Below are 21,068 nucleotides of genomic sequence, written 5' to 3'. Positions count from 1 at the left end.
AGTTTCAACATTCCCTTCCTCCACATGAAAATACAAAAGACATAATAAGTTTAAGAGGTCAAAGTAGGAAATGTTGCCAGTTGTCAATTTCAGATACATACAATATATGCAAGAATACATGCTTTCTAAAATTTCAGTACTCAAGGAATTCTGGAAAAATCTATCTATATAAATTATCATAATCATTTGGGAGCATAAACCAAGGGACACTTTGCCTCATTCACCAGTCACTTCAACTTTCAAAATCTCCTCTGAGCAAGACCTCAATAACCATTGCCATTCCAAACAGCCCTTGACAGAATCAACTGACCTGCTTCTGCCATGTATTTATAAGCAAAGCAGTTATATTCAGGTGGCATTTGAGTAGCCCTGCCTAGTGCCTTACACTATCCATAACCTTATATCTCCAGAACTATGATGTCAATTGTAATGAAACACACACCATAGGCTTTTGGTTTTATGCGATATTAATTTCATCGCTTTTGATGGATGGAGTTGATGGGTAACTTGTAAAATATGGAAAGGTGTTTCACATATGGTTCCTTAATAACTATTCAGCCAATTCTGTTAAACTTTGTATGTCATGTACCCATCATATGTACATAATTGACCATATTAAATCTGGCTTTGCAGTGCACATGCATGAACACCTCATAGCAACACATTAATTGATTAATCTGAAATTCTGTAATTAATATGGGTCAAGAATGCTTACGTGAATGAATACGTAGAATTCAGATTTTTGTTCTAAGCAGGTGCAAATCACAGGATAGAACTTATAAAAAAGTTGCATTCAGTTTTTTGTACTTATAGTCCCCTTGAGAGAGGCACCACACACCAAGGGTCTCACACAAATGTGGCAATTGGAGCCTTGTTCCAGACCAAAGTATCCAAGCTTTCCCTTCCTTTCCCCTTTCCCTTTCCCCAAGCCAAGTATCCCTTTCTCTGGTAAACTCTGGAACTCCCTGCCTGCTTCTGTATTTCCACCTTCTTATAACTTGAACTCCTTCAAGAGGGAGGTTTCAAGACACTTATCCATCAATTTTTGACCACTGCTTTGACCCTTTATGGGACTGGCATTTCAGTGGGCATTTTTTTTTATTGGATTTTTGTTGCCCTTGGCCAGTGTCCTTCCTACATAAAAAAATAAAAAAAAAGCTGTGGAACTGAACCCAGTAAAGTGAGGACAGGAATACATTACCTTCTATGATAGGGGCCAAGAGGCTATGAGAGCTGTGTGACTGAGTACAAATGTGAAAGTTGTATGCCTTGGATGGTTATTTGCCTTTTTTTGGGAGAAACAGTCATGGTATATATATCTATGTAAATTTTGTCTTAGTGAGAGTGAAGATGTACCATGAGAGACAAAAATAAATTCTCTATGAAATGATATATATATATATATATATATATATATATATATATATATATATATATATATATATATATATATAAGAATGCTTTGTCTTTTCCAAATTTTTTTTTAGTTATAGGGCCAGTTCCACAATGTTTTCATAATGTTGCAAACCAAAACACTCCCCATGTTGGAGAGTGCCTGAACCAATAGAATGTGTTGGTTCCACAGTTGGTTATATTTTAGTTTAGGCACTCCCCAACATCACTGGATCACTTACCAAAGTTTTGGAGTCTCCTGGCCAAAGTTGGTATGTGTGTATCACTCAAAACAGCAGTGACATAAATCTGAGTGTTGAAAAACATAAACAAACTGCGTGGAACAATGTCAACATGACATAAGAAAGAGAGATCTGACTCAAGAGCAAAATTGGATGCCTGTGAATCTGGTCTCTAGTCACAAAGTAGTGCTGGTAATAGTGACAATTATGCCCTCATCAACAAAAAGAAGGTGACATGGGAAAGGACAGCTGCCAGGTATAGTAATGTTCACCACAGATCTGGTAATTAGGATCACAGAGTAGTGCTGGTATGAGTGGCAACTACACCTTCATCAGTAAGAAAAAGGTGACATGAGAGAGGATAACTGCTGAGTATAATGCTGCTCATCCAGAAGCAGAGGCTAAGACACTGCACCAGCTGAAGAGAGCTTGGGACTACTCAGAAACAAATAAATATTTCATCATTAGTTATAGCATACAATATACAAATATATACAGTAATACATTTTAACTCACAACAAGTGTTTCTTGATTCTATAATACCTCAGCTCCAGAGAAAATAGAAATTACATTTCATATTATTAGCCATAGGAGTGAATATCTGCCTGTCAATTGTAATATGAGGATGGAATTTTTGAAAACTATAGGTAATTAAACCTGTTAAAACAGAGGTAATTATCTTCACTAATTTTTCAACCTTTTTTTTTCTCTTCCTAGGCTTCTGCACAAACCTTTCAGTATCTGTGAAACTTTCTATTACAGTAGGAGATAGATTATCATAATAACCCTTTCTTGGGAGCAAAGGAGAAAAAGGGATAGGGCACAGGAGACACAATGCTTTGGAATCTTATTTAAGAAAAGAGAACAATACTACTGATAAAAGAACTGTTATGTTAATGGAGGAGAAGCATGCTGAGGACTTGCATGCCCTAGCTCATCTGAATAACTTCTGAAACAAATGCCACACACTGGGAAAGAAAAAAAAAAAAAAGCAGGAGGGGGGGAGGAAAGGAGAGAAAAGGAAAAAGGGGAGGAGAGGAAAGAAAAGGAAAAAGGAGAGGAATGGACATACCTGGAAAGGAGAATACATGGGGCAAGGAAATGGAGGAAGAGTGAAGGAAGAAGATGGGAGATTGGAGAGAAAGTAGAAAGAATAAATATAAGCAGCAAGGAGGAGGAGTGAGTGAAGAATTAGAGGGAGAAAAGAAGTAATGAAAAAAAGTTCTTTTCCTGTCCTCTACCCCTTTTCATTTTTCCTTCATCCATTTCCTTTGCATTTATGCTCCTTCCATTCATTTTCATTCTTAATCAGTCTCATTCAATTTAGCAATCCTCAGGATAGTTCTCTCTCTCTCTCTCTCTCTCTCTCTCTCTCTCTCTCTCTCTCACACACACACACACACACACACACACACACACAGTTGTTACAGCACCAAACGTGCATAAATTTAAGGAAATTCTGGATAAATATAGATATGGAGACAGGACGCTATGAGCCCTGCTCGAACCCTGTATTATACAACTAGGTAAATACATGTGCGCACTGGCCAGCTGTTTGGACATGGGTGCTAGAGCTCCTGAAGATACAAGCTACTGGATCTGGACAAAACAACGAGGCCTAATAATGTATATGTAGGGGTGAGAGGGGCTTACAGGGTGTCCTGTCTCCAAATTTAATACATAATGGAGTATTTTTGAGATTAAAAGAAATGGAAGGAAAGGAAGATCTAGGTGGCGCCACCGGTCGTGATGTGTTTGTAAACAAACTGAGTGAGGAGGTGAGACAGAAGGCACATTTTATTGAAACCCCTGTGGGTTTGATACAAATTGTATAGGCAAGTGGAGAAAGGGATTTTTCAGGATTCAGAGAAGAGAAAGGAAATATGAGGAGGATAATCAGTGTAAAGAAAGAAATAAGGTGCATGAGGGAACTGATCTCTGGTATTCTGGAAAAGCAGGACAAACTTATTATGGAAAACAAGGAATTGAGAAAGTAGTATAGTGAATGCGTGAGTGCTCGAAAAATAAACAATGAGATGAAAGGAGCAATGGAGGAACAAAAGAAAGAAAATGAGATACTCAAGATTAAGTGTAATGAGTATGAAGTAACACTGCAAGGGCTGCAAGAAAAGGTGGAGGATAGTGCAGGAAAAGTGGAAGGGGCTGTATATGAAACCAAACTGGAGGAACTGAGAAATTCCTGGAAGAAAGAACATGAGCATTAAAAAGTTAGCTTCACAGAGGTGGTTAAAAAACAAATACTGGAAAAGACCAAGGACACAGTAATTAAGGTAATTAAAAAGGAGGTTTTGGTGAGAGACACAGTGGATAAAAAGAAATGTATGGTCTTTTTCAGACTGCAAGAGAAGAAAAACCCAGTAAAGTCTGTCAGAGAGAGAGAAGAGGAGTTGGTAAGAAAAATTATTACAATGGTCCAAGATAAGGAACAGGGACGGGAAGGAGAAGTGGAAGAAGCATATAGAACTGGAAAATATAATGAAGGAGGTAAAAGACCATTAAAAGTGAGAATGAGATCCCAGGTTGCAGTAGAAGAGATCCTAGCAAACTGGGAAGCTGGCTGAAAGTTCAGAATACAAGAATATTTGGGTAAAAAGATATGAACTTGGAAGAATGGGAAAAAGAGAGGGATCTGAGAAATGAAGCTAAGGAAAAAACGAGAGAAGGACAGAGACCGAGAAGAGGAAATTTTATTAGAGGGTACTAGATATGAGACTAAGGAAATGGTATATTTGAGAAAGGGAACAAGAAATTAAAGAACCACAACAGCAGACAGACAAACTACATGTGGTAGAAGAAGTAGTACATTAAGAGTAATGTATACAAACATGGATGGGTTGCTTTCAGGTGTACTGGAAGTGAGAGATTACTTGAAGGAAAATAGACCAGATGTGTTGTGCCTGACTGAAACAAAGTTAAAAGAGGAAGTCCATTTAAGCTTTAGGGAAGAGGGATATAACTATTGGAGGAGAGATAGAAAGGGAAAAGGTTTAAGATGATATATATATGTGGAAGAAAGGCAATATCAAGATGGCATGATGGAGGTTATAGGTATAACAATCAGGATCAGTGGGAGAGAAAGGAGGAGGATCATATTAATGTATGTGTCACTGAAGACTAATACATGGAGGCTGGAGGATCACAAGGAAATACAAAAGAAAGTGTTGAAGTGCCTAGACAACATGATAAGGAAGGACAGTAAAATATTACTAGTGGGAGACTTTAACTGCAAAAATGTAAGCTGGGAGGAGATGGAAGTTAATGGAAATGTTGGACCATGGAGTGAAGAAATGCTAGTTAGCTATGGTGAATATGGACTAATGGGTGGAGGAATTCACAAGATACAGAGGGGAGGAGGAACCATCTATGCTAGACCTGGTATTCAAAAAAAAAAAAAAAAAAAAAAAAAAAAAAAAAAAAAAAAAAAAAAAAAAAAACCGGTCCCGTAAAACCATTAAATACTTAAGCCCAATGGGAAAAAGTGACCATGTGGTGTTAGAAGTGGTACTGCAAGATTGGGAGGTTCTACCATGTAAGGAGGATTATAAAAATGGGAGACTAAATCATACAAAGGGAAATTTTACAAAGTTAAGAAAATTCTTTGGGAGTATTCATTGGAAGGGACTTGTGGAAGGCAAAAAAGTGCAAGAGAAATACGAAATATTCCTGAAGAAGTACAGTGAGAGTGTGCTGAAATATGTACCTGTATATAAAGTAAGGAGGAACAAACATATTTGGTATAATGCCAGATGTGCAAAAGCTCAAAGAGAAAGGATATAGCTTAGAAGAAACTAAAGAAACAAAGAAATGAAAATAATAGGGAGCAGTAAAAGGAGGCAAGGAATGAGTAGATTAGAATAAGAAGAGAGGATGAGAAACAATTTGAAAAGGATGTGGTAAAGAAATGTGAAGAAGAGCCCAAGCTTTTTTACAGATACATCAATGGAAAGATGATAAGCAGAGAGAGACCATTAACAAGATAGTAAAGGAAGGAAGGATATATCATGCAGTGGAAGAGATGAGTGAAATTATGAATGAGAGTTTCAGGTCTGACTTCAATGTGGAAGCGGGTGTTACAGAACCAAACAAGGAGGTGAGGCATGGGGGAGTTACGGGAAGTCTTGGTGCAAAAACATGAAATTGGCAAATTGTTAGAGAAGTTGGATGTCAGGAAAGCAATGGGGCCTGATGGAGTGACAGGTTGGACACTAAAGGAATGTAGAAAACAAGTGGTGGAACCAATTTAGGATGTGATTAACAGCTCATTGATAGAAAGAAGAGTACCAAGAAAGTGGAAGAGAGCAAATATAGTGCCAATACACAAAGGAGGAAAGAGGACTGAGCCACTAAATTATAGGCCAATGTCACTAACTAGTGTTGTGGGCAAGATCTGTGAAATAATGATCAAGGAAAAGTGGGTGAAATATTTGGAAAAGAACGTAGTTATAACAAAGTCAATTAGATTTCAGAAAAGGAAGGTCATATGTGACAAATTTACTAAGTTTCTATACAAGAGTAATAGATGAAGTACAAAACTGAGATGCGCGGGTAGATGCAGTGTACTTGGACATCAAAAAAGCTTTTGATAAAGTTCCACATAAAAGACTATTGTGGAAGATGGAACATACAGGAGGACTGAGAGGGACAATGCTGAAAGATGAGAGACTACTTAGAGGATAGAGAAATGAGAACTGTGATCAGGGACACCAGTTCAAGTTGGAGTAATGAAACAAGCAGAGTACCACTTATATTCCAAATATACATCAGTGATATGCAGGAAGGTTTGACCAGTTATATTAATCTGTTTGCTGATGATGCAAAATTGTTAAGAGTAATAAAGAGCCATGTTGATTGTATAAAGCTGCAAAGAGATATTGACAAGCTTTATGGATGGAGCAATAAGTGGAAATTGGAAATCAATGCTAAGAAATGCCATGTGATGGAATTGGGAAAGAGTAAAAGAAGACCTGCATGGGACTATAAAATGGGAGAGGAAGTAATAACAAGAAGCAAGGAGGAAAAAAGATCTAAGAGTGGTTTTTCAAGGTACTCTGACCCCAGAACAGCACATAGATGAGATGACTGGCTCAACATACAGGATGTTAAAAAATATTAGGATGGCATTTCATTACATTGATAAGACTATGATGAATAAAATTATAGCCACTATGCTACGTCCCAGACTGGAATATGCAGCAGTGGTGTGGTCTCCGCATATGAAGAAAGACATAAAGAAGTTGGAAAGAATTCAGAGGGCAGCTACAAGGATGGTACTGGAGCTGAAAGATCTAACAAACAAAGAGAGGTTGAAGGAAATGGGACCGCCAACTTTGCAAGTTAGAAGAGAAAGAGAAGATCTAATAATGATGCATAAAATAGTTAACTGCACTGAGAAGACAGACAAGCAGGATCTGGTGTTGCCGGAAGATGAAGCCGGACGGACGAGAGGGCACTCAAAGAAGATCAGGAAGAGTCAATGTTTGAGGGACATCAAGAAGTACAGTTTTCCACACAGAACTGTGGATATCTGGAATGGTCTAAATAAAGAGGTTGTTACAGTACCAAACGTGCATAAATTTAAGGAAATTTTGGATAATTATAGATATTGAGACAGGACACTATGAGCCCTGCTTGAACCCTTTATTATACAACTAGGTAAATACACACACACACACACACACACACACACACACACACACACACACACACACACACACACACACACACACACACACACACACACACACATACACACACACACACACACACACACAATAATTCCCACAACAGGGAATTATGTGGTGTGAGCACAAGAAAAATTAAGTGTATATCAGGAAGTGGTTGAAAGGGTGAAATGGAAGAGTAGTGTACAGGTAAACACTGTCAATGATATCAACAAGGAAGATGGTGGCCAGCATGGCAAATATTTTTAAAGGTTTCAAGGAAGACCTGAGCGTAACTCATACAAATAAACAAATGCGGAAAATTGAAGAAGAAAATGTGAAAATATATGAAGAAATATGTAACTTAGCAGCAATAATAATAATGACGTGGAAGGAAGAGAGAGAGGTGGGTAGTGACAAAGTAAAAGAGATATCCAGTGATATAAGAGAGAGATGGAAAGAGAAAAAGGAAACAAAGAACAGAGAGAAGAAGTGAGAAAAATAGTGGGCTTAAACAAGAAGTTCTGTGAAGAAATTAAGAAACTCAAGGAAGAGAATGAGGAGTTAAAGAAAGCTTTGCAAGAGAGTGAGATTAAGGTTGGGGAAGTAAAAGAGTTAGCGACAGAGGAAGTCAAAAGTTGAAAAGAAGAGAGAGAACAACAATGAAAGATGGATATGGAGGAGATAATAAGGCAATAGTAACAGGACACAATGAAAACATGGAAAAGCAAGTGAATAAAATAATAAAGGAAAAAAAGTAATCCTGTGAGAGACACGGTACAGAGAAAGATGTGTGTGGTCGTATTTGGGGTCATGGAGAAGAACCTAAACATGAAAATAGCTAGAGAGAAAGAAGAGGGGAAAAGGGCTAAGGAAATTATAGCAGAAGTGGCAAGAGAAGGAGAGGAGATAGTTGAACAAATTTGAGGTTTACAGGATTGGAAAGTACAACAAATATGGAACAAGACCAAAGAAAATAAGATTCATATCACAAACAGCAGTGGAACATGTCCTACAAAAAATGGGAAATTGGCAAAAGTAGAAGGAATGAGGAGAATATGGATAAAAGAAGACATGAATGAAGAAGAGAGCAGTAAACTGAAAGAGGTGAGTACAGGTCCAGTCAAAAAACAAGGAGAGAACACAAGAACAAATGAGGAGATTCATTTGGAAAGTTGTGGACATGAAAGTGAGGAAATGATGGCACAAAGATGCCATGGAAGATTACCAAGTGGAAATACGGATGGTGTCAAGTCTATTGGAACTTAAAGACTACCTAAAGAACAATAAACCAGACATGGTATGTTTAACAGAAACCAAACTAAAAGAGGAAGTAAAGTTGAGATTTGCAAAGAAAGGATATAGCACATGGAGGAGAGACAGAAAAGAAAGGGAGAAGGAGTGATGATATTGGTAAAAGAGGATATTGTTGTTGAGGAAGTAGAATATGGTGATGGAGTGGCAGAGACTTTAAGTGTTGTGATTAAGATCAAAGGCAGTGAAAAAAAGACAGTTATTGTGATGTACATACCACCAAAAACTAATGCATGGGAAACCAGTAGATATAAAATTATCCAACTAGAAATTAGAAATAGCACAGACGAAATGATGAGGAAAAGTAACAAAGTCCTCTTAGCAGGCAACTTCAACACTAAAGGAACTAAGTGGAAGGAGATGGAAGTGAAAGAAAATGTTGGGTCATGAAGTGAAGAACTTATGCCTTATGCATACCATGATGGGGAATACAATGAGACATTGGGTGAACGAACCTATAAGATGCAGAAAAGAAGAACCATCACAGTTGGACTTAGTGTTTATGAAAACCCCAGAACGTAGACCAAGTATATGTTGTCCAAGTCCACTGGGAAGAAGTGATCATGTGACAATAGAAATAGTACTACAGGAGGAAATAGTGTTGCACAGGAATGAACAACTTAAAATAGGACTATGCTAAGGCAAACTTTGCAAAACTTAATACATTTATGGAAAATTAACTGGAAAGAGCTTTTTGAAAATAAAGCAGTGCAAGAAAAATATGAGATATTTTTGAGCAAATATAGAATGGGAGTGCAACAGTTTGTACCAAGTTAAATGGGAATCATGAATGGTATAATGCCAGGTGTGTAGAAGCAAAAAAGAAAAAGGGCAGGGCATGGAAGAAAATTATTTGAAAACTGAACAAATACTAGGGAAGAATACAGAAATTAATATGATATAATAAGAATTTTGAAAGGGAAACAGTAAGAAAATGCAAGAAAGACCCCAAACTCTTCTACAAATACAAAAATGGAAAAATGAAACATAGGGATGACATAAACAAGTTAAGGAGAGAAGGAAGAATTTATGAAACTACTGAGATGGGTGAAATAATGAGTTTTCAATCTGCGTTTACAAAGGAAACTGATTTTGTGGCACTGAAAATAGTATCCCAGAATGAGGAAATACGAGAGGTAGAAGTAAAGAGACAGAAAATCAAGAAATTGCTGGAAGAGCTGGATGTTAGAAAAGCTATGGGACCAGATCAAGTAAATGGATGGATATTAAAAGAATGCAGAGAACAAATGGAGGATCCCCATATGGAATATAATTAACAATTCATTGAAAGAAGGAAAAATACCAAGAGAATGGAAAAGAGTTAACACAATCCCAATATACAAAGGGGGAAATAAAATGTAACCATTAAATTACAGACCAGTGTCACTGACAAGAATTGTAAGCAAGCTTTGTAAAATAGTAATTAAAGATACTTGGGAGCAATATTTAGAAGATGAAAAAAAATTCAGAAAAGCAATTAAGATTGAGGAAAGGGAGATCCTGTGTCACAAATTAGCTTTTATACAAGAGTAACAGATGGGGTGCAAAAGAGGGATAGATTGGCTGATGCAGTATACCTGGATCTCAAAAAAAAAGTATTCAGTAAAGTTCCCCACAAAAGTCAACACAGATCCTTGTGGTATACAGAGGATTTAAATAGTTATATAAACTTTTTTGCTGATGATGCAAAAATAATGAAAATAATAAAGGATGAAAATGACTACAAGAGTTACAAAAGGATATTGACAAGATACATGCATAGAGCCACAAGTAAAGTAGAAAGAGACCTTCATGGAATTACAAAATGGGAGGAGAAATAATAACAAAAAGCAATGAAGAAAAAGATTTGGCAGTAATGACTCAGAACTCAGGGACTCAGGGAGCAAAATTGAGATGGATGGATGATTATTTACAAGGGAGGGAAATGAAAACAGTAATCAGAGACACTAATTCAAGTCAGTGTGAAGTGAAAAGTGAGGTACCACAAGGATCTGTGTTGACAACTATTATGTTTCAAATATATGTAAATGATATAACAGAGGATTTAAATAGTTATATAAACTTTTTTGCTGATGATGCAAAAATAATGAAAATAATAAAGGATGAAAATGACTACAAAAGTTACAAAAGGATATTGACAAGATACATGCATAGAGCCATGGGTAAAGTAGAAAGAGACCTTCATGGAATTACAAAATGGGAGGAGAAATAATAACAAAAGGCAATGAAAAGATTTGGCAGTAATGACTCAGGACACACTATCACCTGAAAGGCACATAATTAGAATATTTGGCTCTATATACAGCTTGTTAACAAACTTTTGGGTGGCGTTTAACTATTTAGATAAAGAAATTATGAAGAAAATTATAACAAGCATGATACAACCTAAATTAGAATACGCAGCAGTAGTTTAGTCTCCACATAGAAAAAAAGATATACGGAAACTGAAAAGAATACAGAGGATAGTGACAAAGATGGTACCAGAATTGAAAGACTTAAACTGTGAAGAAAGACTTGAAGAGATGGGATTACCAACACTACAAGAGAAAAGAGAAAGAGGAGACCTGATAACAATGTACAGATCAGTAAACAATATAGGAAAAATAGACAGAAATGACTTAATACCACAGATGGAGGAGAGAGAGATGGACAAGGGGGCATGGGAAGAAAATAAAGAAGAGTGGATATTCAAGTGACATCAAGAAATACAGCTTCCTGTATTGAACTAATGAAATCTGGAGACATGAAGGAAGAGGTGGTTGTGGCAAAGTGTACACATGTTTAAAGAGAAACTGGATAAATATGGTTGTGGAGACAGGACACAATGAGGTTTGGCTCATGTACTGTACAACACAACTAGGTAAATACAACTAAGTAAACACACACACACACACACACACACACACACACACACACACACATGTACACATGTTGCATACATGCCTCCAAAGACCAACACATGGGGGGCTGATGATTATAAGCACATGCAAAGCAAGTTCATAAAAAGTATAGATGACATGTTAAAGATAAGAAACAAGGTGTTACTAGTAGGAGATTTTAATAGCAAGGAGATAAACTGGGGGGAGATGGAGATGACAGGGATTGCCAGTACATGGAGTGAAGAATTTTTACAGACTATGATGGTAAACATGATGGATCAATGGGTGAAAGAAAATACCAGGTACAGAGGGGAAGATGAACCATCACTACTAGACTTGGTTTTTACAAAAAAGCCAGAAAATGAACCAAGTATAGAATATTTGTGTCCAGTGGGAAAAAGTGATCATGTGAAGATGGAGATAGAGATCAAAGAAGAAGTGCCAAAATTCAATGAGGAATATAAAAATGAGAGAAAAAATTATGCTAAGGCAGACTTTACAGGGTTAAAGAAATTCTATGGAGAGCTTGATTGGAGTAATTTATTAAGAGGTATGGAGGTGCAGAAAAAATATGAAGTGTTTTTCAGCAAGTTTAGAGAAGGTGTTGAAAGATATGTGCCAAGATATAAGGTAAAAGAAAATAAGAAAGTGTGGTTTAATGCAAAGTGTGCAGAGGCAAAAAAGAAGAAGGAGAGGGCATGGAAAAAAATAAGGAAACAATGGAATGAGATAAATAGAGAAGAATACAGGACAGCTAGAAATGATTATGTTAAAATAAGAAGAGAAGAAGAAAGAAATTTTGAAAGAGATGTAGTTGGAAAGTGTAAAGAAGAACCCAAACTTTTCTATAGATATGTAAATGGAAAAATAAAGCATAGAGATACCATTACAAAGCTGAAGAAAAATGGAGAAATTTATGAAACCACACAAGAGATGGCTGAGATACTGAATAAAAGCTTTAAGTCTATATTTACAAAAGAAACTGTCTTTGCATCACTGGGAGATGAGGAACAACAGAAAGGAATAGAAAACAAGAGATGGCTGAGATACTGAATAAAAGCTTTAAGTCTATATTTACAAAAGAAACTGTCTTTGCATCACTGGGAGATGAGGAACAACAGAAAGGAATAGAAAACATACAAATGGAAAGAAAAGAAATTAAAAGACTACTGGAAGAGCTAGATACTAGGAAGACGATGGGACCAGACGAACTAAATGGATGGATATTGAAAGAATGTAGAGAGGAATTGGAAGAACCAATATGGGAGATAATTAACAGTTCTTTGAAGGAGGGAAAAGTACCAAAGGAATGGAAGAGAGCAAATATAGTACCGTTATACAAAGGAGGTAATGAAATGGAACCACTGAATTACAGACCAATCTCACTCACGAGTATTGTAAGTAAACTGTGAAATAGTCATTAAAAACAGATGGGTGCAATATCTTGAACAAGAAAATATAATAACAGAAAAACAATTCGGTTTCAGGAAAGAGAGATCTTGCGTAACAAACTTACAGAGCTTTTATACAAGAGTAATAGATAAACTACAAGAGAGAGATGGTTGGGTTGATGTAGAGTCTACATCAACCCAACCATCAGATCTAAATAGTCTACATTGTAGACTATTTAGATCTGAAAAAAGTTTTTGATACAGTTCCACATAAAAGTCTCATATGGAAACTGGAACATCGAGGAGGGCTAAAAGGAAAAATACTTAAGTGGATAAAGGATTATCTCCAAGGTAGGAAAATGAGTACAGTAATCAGAGATAATAAATCAAGTTGGTGCGAAGTAACAAGCGGAGTACCACAAGGGTCTGTGTTGGCACCTATAATGTTTCAGGTCTATATAAATGATATGACAGTGGGTTTAAATAGCTACATTAACATGTTTGCATATGATGCAAAATTGATGAAAGTAAATGAAGAACCAAGAGGATTGTGAGGAACTACAGAGCGATATTGATAGAATTTATGAATGGAGTAAATGATGGAAATTAGAATTTAATATAAAGAAGTGCCATGTAATGGAGATGGGAAGAAGTAAAAGGAGACCTTCATGGGAGTATAAGATGGGAGGAATCACAATACCAAAGAGCAAAGAAGAAAAAGACTTGGGAGTAATAATTCAAGACACGCTATCACCAGAAAAACACATCAATGGAATATTTGGCTCTACATATAATTTGCTAGCAAATATCAGGGTGGCATTTAATTACCTAGACAAAGAAATGATGAAGAAAATTATAACACATATGATATGCCCCAAACTGGAATACGCAGCAGTGGTATAGTCTCCACACAAGAAGAAAGATATAAGAAAATTGGAAAGGATACAAAGAACAGCTACGAAAATGATACCTGAATTGGAAGACCTAAGTTATGGGGAAAGACTGGAAGAAATTGGATTACCAACACTGCAAGAAAGAAGGGAAAGAGGAGACCTGATAACAATGTTCAAATTAATAAACAACATGGAGAAGATAGACAGAGATGACCTAGTTGTAAAAGTGGAGGAAGGAGATAGACGTACAAGGGGACATATGAAGAAATTAAAGAAGAGTCATTGTTTGGGAGATATTAAAAAATACAGCTTTCCGCATCGAACGGTTGAAATATGGAATAACTTAAAAGAAGAAGTGGTTGTGGCAAAGAGTGTGCACATGTTTAAAGAGAGATTAGATAAATTCGGGTATGGAGACAGGACTAATTGAGCTTTGGCTCGGACCCTGTACTATACAACTAGGTAAATACACACACACACACACACACACACACACACACACACACACACACACATGAGATTCAGAGTAAATGAAATACCATCCAGATTCAATCTAATTTTTACCAAGGAACAAGCCATAGCAGAGGATTTAAAGTACAAAAATCCAATAGGTGAAAGTGATTATGTATTGATTCAGTTCTTAGTAATATAAAAACATCAGTACAAGAAAAGATGACCACAGGAAATAATGGTTGAACTATAGTAGGACAGATTTTGGACAGCTTAGGAAGTATTTCAATGAAGTGGACTGGAACAAAGTATTTCAAATGCGCATCAAAGAAGAAAAATGGACCACCTTCCTAGGCATTTATAGTAAGGGAGTGGAGAAATGAGTACCTAAGTTTTTCTTACCCCACCCCCACCCCCAGCCCAGCTGCTCTGTACAGGGGCTTTATCTGTCCATGTATAAAGTTTGCTTAACGTGTATGAGGGGGCAGGGAGGGGGGGCTTCCACTCACACTGCTATTTTAGAGAGGGTGGAATCAAAAGCTTTTTGTCTTATCAACTTCTCTCCTCTAACTGATTGTCTTTAACCTCTTATCATTGCAATGTTGCATCTCTTGCTATCTTCTACTGCTTTTTTCCATGCTAACTGCTCTTCAGATCTTGCTAACTGCAAACCCTCCCTCCTTTTGCAGCCTGGCTGCACAAGACCTTCTTCTTTCTCTCATCCCTATTCAGTTCACCTCTCTAATGCAAGAGTTAATTAGGATTCTCAATCATTCATCTCTTTCTCTGGTAAAGTCTAGAACTCCCTGCCTACTTCTATATTTCCTCTTTCCTATGACTTGAACTCTTTCAAGAGGGAGGCTTCAAGATACTTATCCTGTTTTTTTATTATTCTATCTGACATCTCTATGGGAAGTGGCATTAAGTGGACCTTTCTTTTATTAAAAATTCTTGTTGCCCTTGGCCAGAGGCCCTCTTACACACATACACACACACACACACACACACACACACACACACACAAAGACTACAATTTTTCCATTACTTTATGATGAAACAATAATTTTTTCCACAAAACATTCTTGTAAAATACAGATGCATCTTATGCAGAGGTGCATCTAATATGGAGACAAATACAGTATACAGAAGGTGTCTGAGTTACAAGGTAATGAGTTATGAATGTTCAGAGATATGAGCAGTCTACTCATAAAATTAAATTGCGCTCATGATATTGTTCCCTCCGATAACCAAGAGTTCAAATTTCGTGCTACACGCCATATTTACCTAGTACACTGGTTCACTACTAACAATGAAGTGCAGCAGCATAGCAAAGTACTGCCTTATGCCCAAGGGCACATGCCCTGTAGCAGTTTATTTTGAGATGCTAGTCTAGAATTAAAATTTAATTTTAAAATTTATCATACTACACCACAGTGAGTCTGGCTTGAGATTCCATGGCATATGGACCCCTGTCAGTCAGCCTCTGAGAGGCACAGAAATGTGAGAGTTGCACTACATGGTGTAGAAAGCCTGCTTCATTACATTAAGTCCATGAATAGGCAAACATACCTGTCTTATGCTTTCAGTCAGCCATCTTAATAAATTATATGAATAAAAGCATGTATAACTTGAGGAAAGAGGGAGAAAGGAAAAAATGTGCATATGAGAGAGAGAGAGAGAGAGAGAGAGAGAGAGAGAGAGAGAGAGAGAGAGAGAGAGAGAGAGAGAGAGAGAGAGAGAGAGGCATCTCATTTTAACCCAGGTCGTACGCCTGGAATATTTGAGACTTGCGTTTGGCAGAAGCCCCAAGCCTGTCACTACTCGGTAGTATCGCATCACCCATAAGGCAAGGTGCTCTCTCTCTCTCTCTCTCTCTCTCTCTCTCTCTCTCTCTCTCTCTCTCTCTCTCTCTCTCTCTCTCTCTCTCTCTCTCTCTCTCTCTCTCTCTCTCTCTCTCATGGTATCAAGTATCAAATAAGTAAGCATTGTAATATTTGCAGAATGTATGATACTTTTTTTACCCAAAAAATTACGATGATCAGTTACAAGTAGAAACTTATGAGCAGCCTTCTGCAATGTATCTCACTCATAACTCGAACACCCTCTGTGTGTGTGTGTGTATTTACCTAGTTGTATTTACCTAGTTGTGCTTTATGGGAAAAGAGCTATGCTCATGCTGTCCCATGTCCATACCTTTTAATATCCAACTTAGCCTTCAATCCATGTATACTTTCTGCATTTACTATCTCCTCATCCAGACTGTTCCATACATCAATACTTCTATATGGGAAACTATACTTTTTGACGTCTTTTCTACAAGCACTCCTCTTCAGCCTCTTCCCATGTCCTCTAGTGTCCCGTGTATCCCAGACCATTAAGTCGCTCTGGTCCACCTCCTCTACTCCCTCATATGCTTTATATATCGCAAGCAAGTCTCCCTTCTCTCTCCTCTTTTCCAACGTTGGTAGATGTAGCCTTTCCAGTCTCTCTTCATATGACAAGTCCCTGGTACTTGGTACCATCTTCGTAGCTGCTCTCTGAGCTCTCTGAACTCTCCAACTTCCTTATATCCTTTTTCTTGTATGGCGACCACACCATTGCTGCATATTCTAGTCTAGGTCTTATCAGCAACACAATCATCTTCCTGACCATCTCTTCATCCATATATGCAAAGGCCTGCCTTATTCTTCTCAACGTTATAGGTTTCTTCTGTAATTTTGCTAATGTGTCTCTCTGGGGTCAGGTTCCCAGTCACTGTAACACTGAGATCCTTTTCCTCTTCTGCTCCACTCAGCCTTAGACCATTCAACACATAATTTCCTTTTACTCTTCTTGTACTTTTTCCAAATTCTATTACCTTACACTTTTTAAATTAAATTCCATTTCCCATCTATAACTCCACTCTGATATCTTGTTCAGGTCTTCTTGTAACGTTCCACAGTCCTTTGCACTCTCAACTTTCTTCAGCAACTTTGCATCATCTGCAAAAAAGCTCATGTAGCTGTTGACACTCTCCGTCATATAATTTATATAGACTGCAAACGTGATTGGTGCAAGTACTGAGCCTTGGGGTACTCCACTTATGACTTCCCTCCATGATGATTTTTGATCTTTTACCACCATTCTCATTTCTCTGTTTGTCAAGAAATTTTCTATCCATCTCGGCAGACCTCCCTTTAGCCCACCATTATGCTTCAACTTCGACAACAATTTCCTGTGTGGCACTTTATCAAAGGCCTTCTTCAGGTCTAAATAAACACAATCAGCCCATCCATCTCTTTCTTGCATTATATCCACCACTTTAGAATAAAAAACTCAGTAAGTTTGTAACACATGATCTCCCTCTCCTAAATCCAAATTGCTGCTTTATTATCACTTCATTTCCTTCTAGGTACTGCATCCATTTATCCTTCACCAATCTTTTGCACATTTTGCACACCACACTTGTTAAAGACACAGGTCTATAGTTTAAGGGCTCCTCTTTACTACCACCTTTGTATATTGGCACTATGTTGGGTCTCTTCCATTCAATTGGGACTCTGCTTTCAATTAGGGAGCTTCCAATAATATTATGTATCACCCATGTTAACTGCTGATTGCACTCTTTTAGTATCCATCATGACACTCCACCAGGTCCAGGGGCCTTCCTAACATCTAATCCCTCCATCTGTTTCTGGACATCCTCTTCAGTCACTTGGATTTTCCCCCAGACCCATTTCCTCACTCATCTCACTCTGCCACACAAATGTTTTCTCTTTTGTGAATACTGATTGAAAACTCCTGTTCATTATCTCTGCCAATTCAGCCGGATCCTCACACATTTGATCATTCACCTTCAATCTGCTTATTCCTTCTTTATTTTTCATTTTGCTGTTCACATATCTGAAGAATAGTTTTGGTTCCTCTTTGCATTTGTCCATAACATCTTTCTCATAATTTTTCCTTTCTTCTCTAATAACACTTACATATTAATTTCTTGTAGTTGTGTAGTTTTGCCATACCTCCTGCGTATTTTTCCTCTGCCATCTATTCCATGCCGTTTCCCTCTCCTCCATGGCTATTTCACACCTTCTATTATACCAGTCATTGTTATATATTCTCTTTGTCTCTACTTTTGGTACATATCTTTTCACTCCCTCTTCATAAATATTGATGAAAGCTTCCCACTTCTTTTGCACATTACTTGCTGTAATAAGTGTACTCCAGTCCGCTTCACCAGAGTATCTCCTCATTTGTTCAAAATTTGACTTACCATAATTAAATCTTTCACTTTATAATCTTCACATCTACTTTCCTCTCTTTTTTCTTTAATACAAAACCTTATCATGACATGGTTGCTTTTTCCTATTGGACAACTATAGTTCATGTCTTCTATAATATCTGTTTCTTTTGATAATACCAAATCAAGTCTTGATGGCTCCTCTCCTTCTCTGTATCTAGTGTTTTCCTCATTCCTCAACCCACTGTCATAATATTGTTCATTGCCAGTTTCAGAACCTTATCTCCCCATGAGTCTTCTCCTCCTCTTGTGTTCCACTCCCAATTTATTTCTTTACAATTAAAATCTCCCATTATAATAATTTTGTTGTTTTCTTTCATTTTCTTTACAAGCCATTCTTTTGTCTCACTCAGCAACTGTTCATGCTCTTGTCTATTCCAGCTCTTTGTTTTTTGGTGGGGCATACACCACTGTGACATATCGTATTCCTCTTCTTCCATTTATTAGTTGTAAGTTTAGGCCTTCCACCAAGCCTTCTGCCTTTTCCACACTCTCCACCCTGATACCCTTTTTAACAAGCATCATCACTCCACCTCCTCCTTTTCCACATCTGTTTCTTATCCACATATTATACTTTTCCCCTCCTAAATTTGGTGTTTCTGAATCTCTTAGTTTAGTTTCTACCACTGCCATGATGTCTGGTTCATTTGCTTTTTTTAAATTCATTCACTTCATCCATCAGTGAAATTAAACCATCCACATTAGTGTATGCCACTGTCCATGTCCCTCCCTCTCTTACAGCTGTGCCTCTGCACCCTTCACTTTTCCCATGTACCACTTCCTCAAGCTTAGGTCCATTACTCTCCAGAAAAAAAGTTCCTTTTCCTCTTGTGTTCTCTGTTTGTTCCTTTCTTTTGCTTCACTTCTCAATTCATTAAGTTTCTTCCTTTCCTCCTCATTCATTTCTGTTTTAATCCAGGCTTGTTTAAACTCATTACTTTTGGCTAGCTTCCACACATTTGCCAATGTTTCTTCAGCTGCTGTTTGGGATTTTAGTTTGATTTTCAATGGTCTACTTTTCCCTTGATCATATTTACCAATCCTGTACACCTCCTCTATTTCATCTTCCAGCTTTGTATCCCCTTTGTTTATCACAGTTAGTACTAATCGAGCTGTTTTTCTTTGTTCTGCTTCTCTTTTATACCAATTTTTTATTTCACTTTCTTCCAGTCCAAAGATCATTACGCTCTTCTTTTTATCTACAGTGTCTCTTACCAGGTTTTCCTTTTCCTTTATTACCTTCATAACCTCTTTAGTCAAGCCTTCTTTACTCCTCTGGTCCTTCACTACTTCTGTATAACTCACTTTTTTCTCCAACTCCTTGCACTTATTCAGATCTTTCTGCCATTTCCTTAACTTGTTCTTGGCTTTCCTTAATTTGCTTATCCCTGTTTTTGTCTTGGACTTCAATCTTTTTCATCCTTTCTTCTAGCATATTCGTGCGTGTGTGTATGCGTGTGTATCCATATATATATATATATATATATATATATATATATATATATATATATATATATATATATATATATATATATATATATATTACACATAAAGTTTGGTTTATGAAGGTTTTACTATATATATATATATAATATATATATATATATATATATATATATATATATATATATATATATATATATATATATATATATATATATATATATATATATATATGGGATAAAGGAGTATATATACGGGATAAAGGAGTAATACCTAACTCTTTCTTGCCCTCATTCATTCTATGCCCTTTCTCACTCTTTCTAATTTTCATATAATTCTATTTTCATTCTATATTAGTCTCATTTTATTTAGCAATTCTCAGGACTGTTTTTAGTTTCACAGAGAGAGAGAGAGAGAGAGAGAGAGAGAGAGAGAGAGAGAGAGAGAGAGAGAGAGAGAGAGAGAGAGAGAGAGAGAGAGAGAGAGAGAGAGAGAGAGAGAGAGAGAGAGAGAGAGAGAGAGAGAGAGAGATTGATTGATTGTTTATTGCCCAGAATAGCATTTTTTTTTTTTTTACAGAGAAGTAGCATTACATGATTACAAGGGCACTAGCCTGCTGAGCCAAGGCTCCCTAGTGGACAGAGGAGTGATGTAAATGCAATTTATATAGAGAGCAGGGCAAGAATATAAATCATACAGAACAGTAGAAAATAAATATTATTGCACCATTTTTTAGGACCTAATATCTTTATGGTAAGTTATATTTGTAATAAGCTACATCATTCAAATGTACAAAAAATACTAAAACTTTATTACAAATCTCAATTTTGACTTAGACTATTAAATAGGAATTTTTCATTTTACTTTTGAAAATATTGAAATTACAAAATTTTTTTATATCATCAGGCAATACGTTCCATATTTTAGGACCAACACAGTGTATTGAAAATTTATAGACTAGTTCTTGCTTGTGGGCAAATGGGATTAAGATGATTTCCTTGGGTACCTTGGCTATGGTGGAATACATTAAATATTATGTTATTAGGATCATTATCGTTAACATTTTTATATATGGTCAGTGTTATGAAATATTTCTTTAAGAGG

The 21,068-nt window shown here is 36.8% G+C and overlaps 1 protein-coding gene across 1 annotated transcript in view; it reads right to left on the bottom strand.

Moving 5' to 3' along the window:
• The window catches only part of LOC135106190 (uncharacterized), a 292,915-nt gene that overhangs the window by 148,431 nt on the left and 123,416 nt on the right, over positions 1–21,068 (bottom strand). The window lies entirely within an intron of this gene.

This window comes from Scylla paramamosain, chromosome 13, assembly GCF_035594125.1.
Source record: "Scylla paramamosain isolate STU-SP2022 chromosome 13, ASM3559412v1, whole genome shotgun sequence".
In the NCBI taxonomy this organism is placed as follows: domain Eukaryota; kingdom Metazoa; phylum Arthropoda; class Malacostraca; order Decapoda; family Portunidae; genus Scylla; species Scylla paramamosain.
This window is presented reverse-complemented; position numbering and strand designations above follow the sequence as displayed.